We start from the raw sequence: 10,847 nt of genomic DNA on the forward strand, positions 1-10,847 counted from the left end.
GAGGGAAGAATACAGCCAGTTTTCAACCTAGCCAACTTTTAAAACTACATGTGTTCCTGGAAAATAATACCCGACCAGAGTCAATTCGCATGAGATTCCAAGCTAGGATATCAAGAAGGTAATAAAATACATGAAATTTATTGAATAAATGGTTGGGGAGGATTTGTAAGCGTTTGACGATCTAGTGATCTATTAGAAGCATAATGCACTCAAATTTGAATTTTCATGATCAACTTTCAACCTGAAAAAATGAGAGCCATTTGCTTAACTTAATCTGGAACATATGTTTGCACCAGTAGCAGGTTTTTTGGTGTATGGCTGGGGCTGATCAAGTTGTAAATTTTCTGCTTTAGGTTTTCAGCGCCTGCTAGTTTCAGCCTAACACCTAGAGAGAGACTTTGCGGGGTTCTTCACCAAAGCAGCCAAGGTTTGACAAAAGGTTTCCAAACCACCCAGCTCTGTGTGTTGTTAATTTCCTCCAAAGGTAGAACATTTCTTACAATTAGTTTCCAAATCCTAAAAGCAAGTAACAAGTTAAACTCTCCCATGTCCAAGTGTTTAAAGTTATAAAGAGATATTTTTCTTTAATGTGCAACCATTGCCTTCCTCACCTGCAATCCTTTCTTTAAAAAACAGACAATGGTATGAGAGCAGTGGGTGCTGTGAAAATGACATCTTCATTCGACAAAACAATATTCAAGTCTTTTGGCTTATCTTAATTTTTTCCACCAGAAACTTAGAACTACTGATTTTCTCTCTTCATGCTTCAACACAAAGGAATCCCCCCAAAAGTGTTTTGAATATCTGAGAAGAATCATTTAGTGATTGAAATAAATATACATTAGAATCCACAAGTCATGCTTCTTGTGAAACAAGCTGTGTAGTGACTTTCATTACTAATATTAAAATATATCTCTTTGTAGATATAAATTTTAGTACTTGGGCTATAAAGAAATCATAATACTTTTCAATCAATTAATGCTATCTCATAATGACAAATGAAAGTAATAAGTTCCCCAAATCAGCCTGATTCATCTTTGAGTGAGAATGGGGAGTAGTGGTGGGAGAGGGTGGTGGACTCTAGTGGGAAACTTTAAAGATTGTAAATCACCATCTGGACCTGCTGAGTTGTCCTCTTGAAAACCTCAATCAGACTCTTGGAGGAAAGTTACTAAGGTGCCGTTTTAAGTGCACCAGAACAGGTAATTAAACCACAAATGTGCCCTAAATTTAGGTGCAGAGTTTCCCTGAATTTCATTATTATATGGATTAAGACTGGCAGCTCCCACCTGGACAATACCTTAATAAAAAAGAGAACAAGTGTGAAGAAAACAAGGGCAATAATAACATTACCAGCACTGTACTAATCAAATGCCCACAAATAGTTCAGAACAACGGTGCTAAAAAGCCGCTTTAATTCTGAAACAGAAAGTCCTGAGACACCGAGCGCCATCTAGCAAGCAAAGTTAGAATCAAAGTACGCCTGAGTCAAGCACAGAGCACAGAGGGAGAGGGGATGGCGAGGTAAAGGGGGACTTTGAGATCACTTGCTGTGATTTAACCGTCTGCCAAGTCTCACCTGAGCCCAGAGCTACCTGCAAGTTTCTGCTCTTCGCCTCACCGACCAGCTCAAATAAACTTAACGACTGAGGTGAGACAGACCATTCTGCCTCCAGCCAAGGCTAAAGGACAGCTCCTCGCAGGATTGCTTATTGTCTTTAATTAGAACAGGCCGCCTCTCCAAACCCTCCTACCACCTCCTCAAAGCCAGCCCAGTGTCTAACTAGTTTTGCACCTTCTTATCCAAATGGGGACAAAGAGCAGTGCCTGAAAGGCTCACCTTGAGCTGAAATGATTCCCAGGGCTTCAGCGCAGAGGAAAGCGCATCGCTGGGAAAACATAGCACGATTTGAGAAGTCATTCTGAGTTTACAAGGCTGCCCAGATGCCTCCTGACAGGCGATCTGAGCTCGCTCCGAGTGGCATAAGACACAGATTTACTTAACAAGCCACTGATGGTCATGGAAATGGAATGCTGCCTCCTAAATATATAATGCTATAACTTTACTCTTCTCCAGGCAACTGGGTCTTTGATATTTCCTTTGGCTGAAGAAAAGTCAAAGGTAGCTAGAAAGCTGCCAATACCCCTGTTAGTGTGTAGCTTGAAGGGGGTGGGGTCAAAGCACTTTTAAAAAATAATTTTAAAGTTTGAATAATATTACTTAATTATATGAAAATTCTTTGGAACTGGGCTAACAATGTAACTACCAAATAAAGCTTCTGGGATTTCAATGTGAAGAAAGTAAAGAATAATCTGCTGATTTCTGTAGAGGCAGGAACCCCATATTTTTCTTTTAAACCAGCCGGTCTGAATTGATAAGACTGGGAGAGTTCATCTCAACAATATGTGTGCTTTCTAAAGAGTCTTTCTGGAATTTCATTTTAAGGCTGGAAAAGAATCCGCGTATATACATGCTAGTTTTAAACGTCTCTTAATTTCCTGCTATTGAATATTGCCTCTATAATAGCTCATTGATTCACATTGTTCTTAGAATACAGAGCCAGAGCTAGGCTTTTCTATTGTTCTTTCCTCATCTCCACCACCCCACACACAATTTTCTCCCAATGAAATGAAGCTTTGTAAAATAACGACAAAAACAAAAACAAAAAAATATTAGAAAATGAAATATTAAAATATTCCTGTTGAATATCAAATGCTACTCCAATCTCAGGTTTGCTGAGATTATGTTCATTGCTCCTCAATGAACATAAGCACAATAGATATGAAATAACAGTCCTCTTGATTTTTCTACTGTGCTATTTGCTGTGCAAAACAACCACGTTAAGAATAAAGGAAGCATGAGATAAGAATATGCTCAACACGCTCACAGGTCATAGTACTTACAGGAAAAAAAAAAAAAAACTCAGAAAAATCACTATCCACCCAACAAACCTAAGCCAATAAAGAGAGACTTCATAGTTTAACCAACAATTTAGAACACATCTAAAACATTTCTACTAAACCTCCTTGTCTCCTTATGCCTGAAAATATGTGTAAAGATCTGAGGATGGACAGTAGACCCAATTCATGCTCTCTCTTATTTCCTTCTCCCTCTCCGAAGTTCAGAGGAAAAGTTCCCAGGGCAGTCTTGCCTCTGGATGTCAATAAAAATTTAACTTTGTGTGTGTGTGTGTGTTTGTGTGTGTGTGTGTGTTGTTAAATAGTACATTTCTCCCATCAAGGTCTTCTTAAACACGGAACCTTCTCCTACACAGGGTACCCAGCTGTTTAATTTAACATTGATTTATTGCTTTTAAAAGTAAATTTACACACATGCCAGCAGCGCTCCGTTTTGTTTCCCCAGACTCTGAGATTTATTTTCTACTTAGCGCTTGTCTGACAAAACAATGTCCTTTAACTTTATTACACATCGATGAGGAAATCTGTCTTATTTTTGTTCAGATTTATTGCTGTGTTACTTGTGGGGACTTTTGTGATCCAGAAAGGCTCAGGTCCAAAAATAAATAGAAAATTAAAGACTTGATCACAAAATAATGATCAAAACCTTAGAATATGGTCCAGCCTATACCAGCCTGCTGGGGGTGTGAGGTGGGGTGGGACACAGGATGAGACTCCCCTAGTGAGCACAGTTTCTTTGGAAGAAAACAAAATGTCTTTAATGGGTAGGTAGCCTTTGAAGGTGGAGTAGCCAAATCTGGGTTCTGTAATATCTCCAAGTTATTGGTTGAAATGTATTTGGAATTACAGGGCAGGGAGGTACATCTGCGAGACTCCCCACCCCATGGCGGCCTTACCTCCGTGCAGAACTCCCAATTATCACACGTTCGTGATGACTGAGCCCAAGGGATTTAAGATGGACTTTGAAGCAGCTTTTACGGTACACTTCATCTACATTTGGGTTTTCTTTAGTTCTCATTAAAAGGGCCACTTTCTTCTTTTCATTGATATATGTCTTTGTGTCCTTCATTTCACACTCTTAAAAAAGTTCTCTCATCAGATCAAGTGCAAAAAGGAGGGGACGACATAATAACCATCATAATCATGATAACAACAACAACAAACAACTGGTACTGTGGGTTTAAATCTTTTTTAAAAGAAGGTTTTCTCCAAGGTTTTCTCCCTGTAATAAGACATGGCCTCCAATTAAAAAAAAAAAAAAAAAAAAAACTGGGGTTGAGATGAGATAATAAAAGTGTTTCTAAGGTTTAAATTAACATGAGGCAAGGCTTGAAAAATAATCTCTTATGTGATGACTTTCGCTCCCCATCCTGAAAAAAAAAAAAATTTCTCACAGAGACATTCAGTAATCACTTCAGAGCTGTTCACATGAGGAAATGAGGACACTATCTTTTCTAGTAAGAAGTGAAGATGTGACAGGTTTTGTTATTGGAATGGGGGATGAACCTTCGTAAGATATTCCCCTTTTTTCGCCCCTACAACACAGCATCTTAAAATCCCTGGTCTGAAAAGCGTGACTCGTCTGTTGCCTTTACACTCTGGTCCAGTGAGTCCCTCCGAAAACACTAAGTAACATGTTTTCATAATTCTGACCACCCAAGAAGATTTTTCAAAGTTAATTGGATCATTCTTCTCCTTGAAAACACATAAAAACACGTTTGTGCACGCAATTACAATCTAATTGAGAGGAAGGAAGGAGAAGGAAGGAAGGAAGGAAGGAAGGAAGGAAGGAAGGGAGGGGAGGGAGGGAGGGAGGGAGGAGGGAGGAGGGAGGGAAGGGAGGGAGAGAAGGAAGGAAAGAAAGGGAAGGGAGTGTAAGGACAGAAAGAAATAGGAAAAGGGAAAGGAAAAAATATCCCTCTTTAAACGGGGGGAGGGGGAGTAACTGCGAAACATTGAAAATTCTCCTATTCATATTAGGAGCTACTTCTTCTTATTCTGTTTTTTTTTTTTTTTTTCTTCCTGTTTGCCCTTTGAAAAGGGGTCCTGTCACTCAGAAAGGGGCTGTTTCTTCAACCTCCTCCCCATCCACCCACCAGCCGGCCCCCCTCAGCCTCGCAGCCCGGCCCCGGCCCACCCCGTGGCCCTCCCAGCGCACACACAGTTTCTTCCAAGTGCTTTTTCAAGTAAGAGCCGGAGAGATGAGAGGTGCGGCTTCTCCAGCGCGGAGCCAGACAAGTACTTCTCATCCCTGCGGAGCGCGGCCCGGCGCGGCCAGCCGGAGGCCCGGACGTTGTTTTTATGTCAAGAAGCCCCACGGCTCCTCGGGCTGGCCGCCCCTCCCCGCTGCGGGACCAAAACGCCGTGCTCAGGCCCGTCACGTGGCCGCGCCCCCGAGCCCCCGCGGAGCCCTTTGTTAAGCCCCTGGGTCCCCACGCGCGGCCGCCGCGGCTGGGGAGGTGCCGCAGGGTATGCGCCCGGAAGACGATCGCAGTACCCTGGCTTTGCCTGGGCTCACCACACAGCCCCCAAACACCTTGGGCGGAGGCCCCAAGCACTTGGCAAATCAAGATTCTCAGTCCTCTGGGGAAAACGGCCCTGGGCCACCTCCTGTGTTTCAAACCAAAGGCACAAAGTGGGACGAGGGGGCCAGTGGAGGGCGCGCCTCTGCACAGGGGTGTAACCACTGGGCTGACTTCCCTCCTGCTTTGCATTCCGCCTCACCAGTTCCTCGCCTTTTTTTTTTTCTCCCCTCTTCTCTTATCCTCTGCCACGCTCAGAGGCTCAGTGGGTGGGAGTGTGTGTGTAAATGTGTGTGTGGTGTGTGTGTGCGTGCATGTGCAGTTAGGTGGAAATTTCATAAGAATATGTCCTAGGCTTATCAACTTGCTAGGGTGAGGGAGGATGTTCTCCAGTAAATGGACTGGTGGGAGAGTTTAAGCGACTTATTTGGGAGGAAATAGGGGGTCAGATTTGGTCTAAGTGGAACATCTGCAAAACATTCAAGCAGCTTATTCAACAAAGAATCTAGCCATTTATTGTAGAAATAATAAAAAGCCACTAATGATTATGGTTCCCACCCCTTCCCCCAAAAGGCCAAATCCTAATGAAATAATTCAAAGGTAGGCCTCATTTCCTAATAGTGGAATTAAACAACAACAAAAAAGAGCCCAACTAAACTTTCCAGCTCGGCCTTCTTAAGGGCCTGGGAACCTTGCTGAGAAATTAGGTAAATAAAAGGCGAGTTGGAATTTCTGTTGAGCTGAAGCTGCAGTGCCCTGACTTGCACATAGTTCTGCCTTGATATGCAATTAAATTACAGTAAATTCCTCTTTAAATAATAAAATTTGGAAGACTCCTCAGGATTCGAAGATGTCTGGGGTTAAGTAGCTTTTAAAACGTCAGTTTTAAATGGCTTGTGCAATGAATAGCTACCTTTAAATTCTAAAACCATTATAAATATGCTATACATCTGGATGCCAGTTTATCTCTCCATATTTCTTTTTAAAATGAGGAAAGCATTCATGAAAAGCTACTTGGCACACTTTATTTTAGGAAAGCAGATGTTAATTTTTTCACGTATCATTTTATGACCAAGTACATGTGTAACGTTGGAAAGCATCCAGAACGCCTCTATTATTTGCTAAATGACTGTTAGTTGAGGCATATTATTCTCAGCCTAACCACGGTATAGGTTATACCAATAAAGTAAACATCTGTGATTTTTTTTTTTTTTTTTTTTTAACCAGGGGAGGCGGGTAGAAAGAGTTACTAGAAGCGAGGCACGGGGAGGGGGGCGAGGGAGGGAGTTTGGGTAGGAAGAGCACACCTGCGTTGTAGCAAATAGGATATTTATATTGTTCGGTGCAAAAACAAAGTCCCTCAGTCAGGCACTCGGGGATATTTACATGGCGGGAGATAAAGTTGAAAGCCTTTTCCGGCGTGCCAAATGGGATTCTCCCAGTGGCCTTCTGCGTAGCAAGATAACAGGTACCGAGTGCTCCTGGCAGCGTCGGGCCTTCTACCGCCGGCTCCCCTTCCCTGCACGCCAGCCCCAGGCCCAGCCCGGGTTGAATCAGGCGCTCAGGCTCTAGGAATTCCCAGGCACCGCGGAAATTTCAGCGGGGTTCCCAGCCTAGAAATATGCTCAGGAAGCGTCCTCATTTGCCCTGCGTCGCTCGAGGACGCCGGCGCCCAGGAAAAACCAGTGGGGTGATAATTAATGGAATACAATATTTATGGTCCGATGTATTGACTCTGAGGCAAGCGCGCCGTGTAGAGTCCGTGGGGGTCTGACAAACAGGGGTGAGTGAACAAACATAATGACCGGAGTACTTATGCCTATCCGGTTTACTCACTTAAACCCGAGGTATGTAACATCACGATAAATATTAATATCCACCTCGACAGACCCACAGCACCGCTGTCCTCCTAAGCTCTCCCTTCCTGAGCGCTGCCCTTTACAAAAAGGCCAGAGAGGAGGTTTTTAACATAAAATGCTGCAAATATGAAAAATAGGTCACCAATAAAATTGGTCTCAGCATGGAGCGTAATTGCAACAAAGTGCCGCCGAGTAAAATCGAGGAGTGAGCTGGCTGAGGCGGCACAGTCGCGAACCATCTGGTGTGTATTAAGAGTGGTGCTGTAAATATTGCTGAGAGCTAATGCATTATCGGCTTCTATAAGTGCACAGGGCCTGTAAGCTTTCCATATGTTAGAATATGTAGATCGGGTGAGAGCAGGGAAAGGTGTCTTATCAATCACAGGCTTCTAAAGCATTGTTTTACCCATGCTTTGTGGATGTTTGGCCCCCCAAAAGTGCAGGATATTCATTCTCATTCTCTCCCCCACCACCTTTTTCCTCTTCTCTCAATTCCTCTTTCTCTTTTTCTCTTGCTCTTTCTCCCAGCTCCTTCCTTCCATCTCCTCCTCCTCTCTCCCTTCTCTCCAAGGGGATAGGGCAGGCATTGCTGACGTCACTTCACATCAGTAAAAGAGAGTAACTGTTTCAGAGAGGAAGAAAAAATCATCTGTTTTTCATCAGTACTAAAGTTTTGCCTCTTTAATAGAAATAGGCTGCCCAGCCTAAGTACTCCTTGTGTTTTGAAGCTTATAACTACTACTACCCCTTTAGGGGGGTGGCCCAAGAGGTGGGGAGGTGTTCTTGATCCTGTGAGCTGATTCATTTTATAAGTGGTTCTAATGCCAGAATCAGTTCAAATAGATGAAACTAATTAAAATAAGGTGCAAAGATAATGTCTTCTAGAGAATATTTCACATCTACACCTCCTAGGCAACTTTTGTCAAGGAGTGTGGAGGGCTCCTGGTTCCATGACACTTCTGCTTTGAGTCCCGGAACTTCTTCCTTTCTCTGAAGCATCCCTCCATAATTCCACCCCCCACATACCTAACCGCCACACACAGCACAGCTAATAAATTTCCTGCTGTCACATTACTTTTCTGGGGAAAACAGAGTCCTCCTTTTCCTGATGATACCCTACATCTAAGAGTTTACTGTAATTACCCCCATCTCCTCTGAACCCCCCTCCACATATTCCTCAGCTACGAGTTTTTAGTCAAATCCAGTGCCAGGAAGTTTATTTACATTGTCCCACAGAGATCATTTTCTCTCTCTCAAAATTGGCCTGTTCTTTTATTCTTCCTACTTTCCTTCTCCTTCCTTTTCTCCCCACCTCTCCCTCCTGTGCACATATAGTACAAACCTCCAGCACTTCTAATGTGGATAAACCTGCTGGTCGTGACAACCCAAGTTCAATCAGCAAATAAATAAAACTCTTACTTTTCTTTTTTGGCTGCCGGCTGCATTTCCCCTCTGGTCGTTGCCTCCTTTAATTATAGGAGCTATATTTCTTCCCTGGGAGACATTCGAGGGGATTTTTAGTTGGAAACTCGTTTCTGCTGAGTTATTTTGGAGCCAGGACCAGTGAGTGAGTGGCCCATACCCAGAGGCTTTGAGTGAAGTGCAGATTGAGACATATCGAGTTCCCTTTAAAAGGATCATTTCATGTGGGAGGTTGGACACAAAGTTTGCACTCGTGACTGGCATTCCAGTGAGAGACATGCATATTTTAAAACAACAAAGCAAGCTGGAAAGAAAGCTTAGGGGAGGGGGAAAAACTTGGAAAGAAGTTACTAAGTGACAAACATCTGTCAACATGGGATAATTTGTACACTCCAATGTAAAACTATCTGACTAGTTTGATGGAGTTCAAGGAACAGAATCTGGGAGAGCAAAGTGGATACATATTTATTCCTGTGAGATATGGCTAAAAGACACTTTTCCCCCAAATAGGTGTAAAGTTATTAAAACTGCATCTTTGAGCATAATTTTTAAATGCTTCTTACAATAATAGAAGTTTCTAAAATTGCATTTTTCTGATAGTTAATACAAAATTAGATCTATGTAATTTTAAGATGTATTTCATTTAAAAAACAATGGAGAGCAATAAAATAATAAGCAAGATCCTTATTACAGAAAACAAAATGAATTTTATCTCATAACAAAACATGACCAAGAGAAAGAAGGGGGGGGGGAGCTCAAACAACCTCTGATTGCTAGGTTCTAGAAAGCTTTAACTGAAAGTACCAGCTTTACATGTGTATGTGAATCAAATATGTAAACATCCACCTCTCTTCGTGTCAACAAGGAAAATGGCAAAATATTCTCAGAGAATTTTCTCTCCCATTTAAGCTTGAAGTTTCAACAAGTATATTATACTTTGACAGAGAAAAGCAAAAAAGTTCCCTCTTTAAGAGGAAAGTTTTAAAAGCAGAGTGAAAGATCAGGCAAGATCCTGGTATGTCTTTTTTTAGGCACTGAATCTCCAAAACCACATGGAAGTTCAGGCTCCAGCTTCCACCAAGAAATCTTTTTCTCCTCCAGATCTGAAGACAAAAGGAGAGGAGGCCTGGTGGCGAGCGGGATATCTCTGTTAGTTGTCAGCGCAGGTCCATGGGTTAGGAATGCTAATGAGCCTCTTGGCCAGCTGAAGACTTGGTTCTCTCTCTCGCACACCCTGACGCTCACACACACTCGGGCTCCTGCATGCCGACTGACAAGCACACAGACAGAGCCTCGTGCACGACCCTGTCTCTCTCCTCTTTCCTCTGAGCCCAGAGATCGATCGCTGACCCCACTGTTGGGCCAACGCTTTATTTATCTGTCTGCGCAATGATATTATCAGCCTTAAACGTTATATACAGCAAATGTCTTCCTAAATCAACACAATAGGATAGCTTGCAGAGACCAGCCTGGTCTTTCTTAAAGAAATCCCTCGCTATCTCTTTCTCTTTTTCCTCTCCCCTGCAGGCACCCCTTCTTCCTTCCTTCTTTTCAGCTGGGGGTATTTTATATGCTGGACTTGGGGATTTGATCCTTTGCTTTCAGCTTGGTTAGAGGAGGCCTTCGCAGACCAGGAGATGGATAGACACCATTATCCAGCCATCACTGAGATCCCCATCGGGAGTTCCCTTGTCAGCCGGATCCAACTGCCTAAAGCCACTTTATTCACATGATCCGAATTTCTCAAAATTGGGGTAGAAGAGAAGGCGAGGGGTGGGGAATGGAGTGTGCAACCTTCCACTGTGTTAATTGTTTTCTTTCCTCTCAATTACATTCATAAACCTATTTTCTGCATTGCATGTTATTTCTTTGTGCTTCAAAATTGAAACCACGTGCAACTTTCTCCCCTCCGCATACACAATAAATGCGCTGCCCCCTCCCCCCAGACCATCAGGCAACTGTGTACATCTTGGTTACTCACTCCGCGCTCCGGCCCCCGGAGAAGATATTGGCCCCATGGGACTTGGTGAGGCTTTGTGAAAGCATCTCTCAAATCCGTATCTCGGGACCCCATTCTCGGAGAAAGGCTCCTGGATTCACCTCCCGGGCCTCCCCACCACCACCC

This window comes from Rhinopithecus bieti, unplaced genomic scaffold (assembly GCF_001698545.2).
Source record: "Rhinopithecus bieti isolate Rb0 unplaced genomic scaffold, ASM169854v2 scaffold_5026, whole genome shotgun sequence".
NCBI lineage: Eukaryota > Metazoa > Chordata > Mammalia > Primates > Cercopithecidae > Rhinopithecus > Rhinopithecus bieti.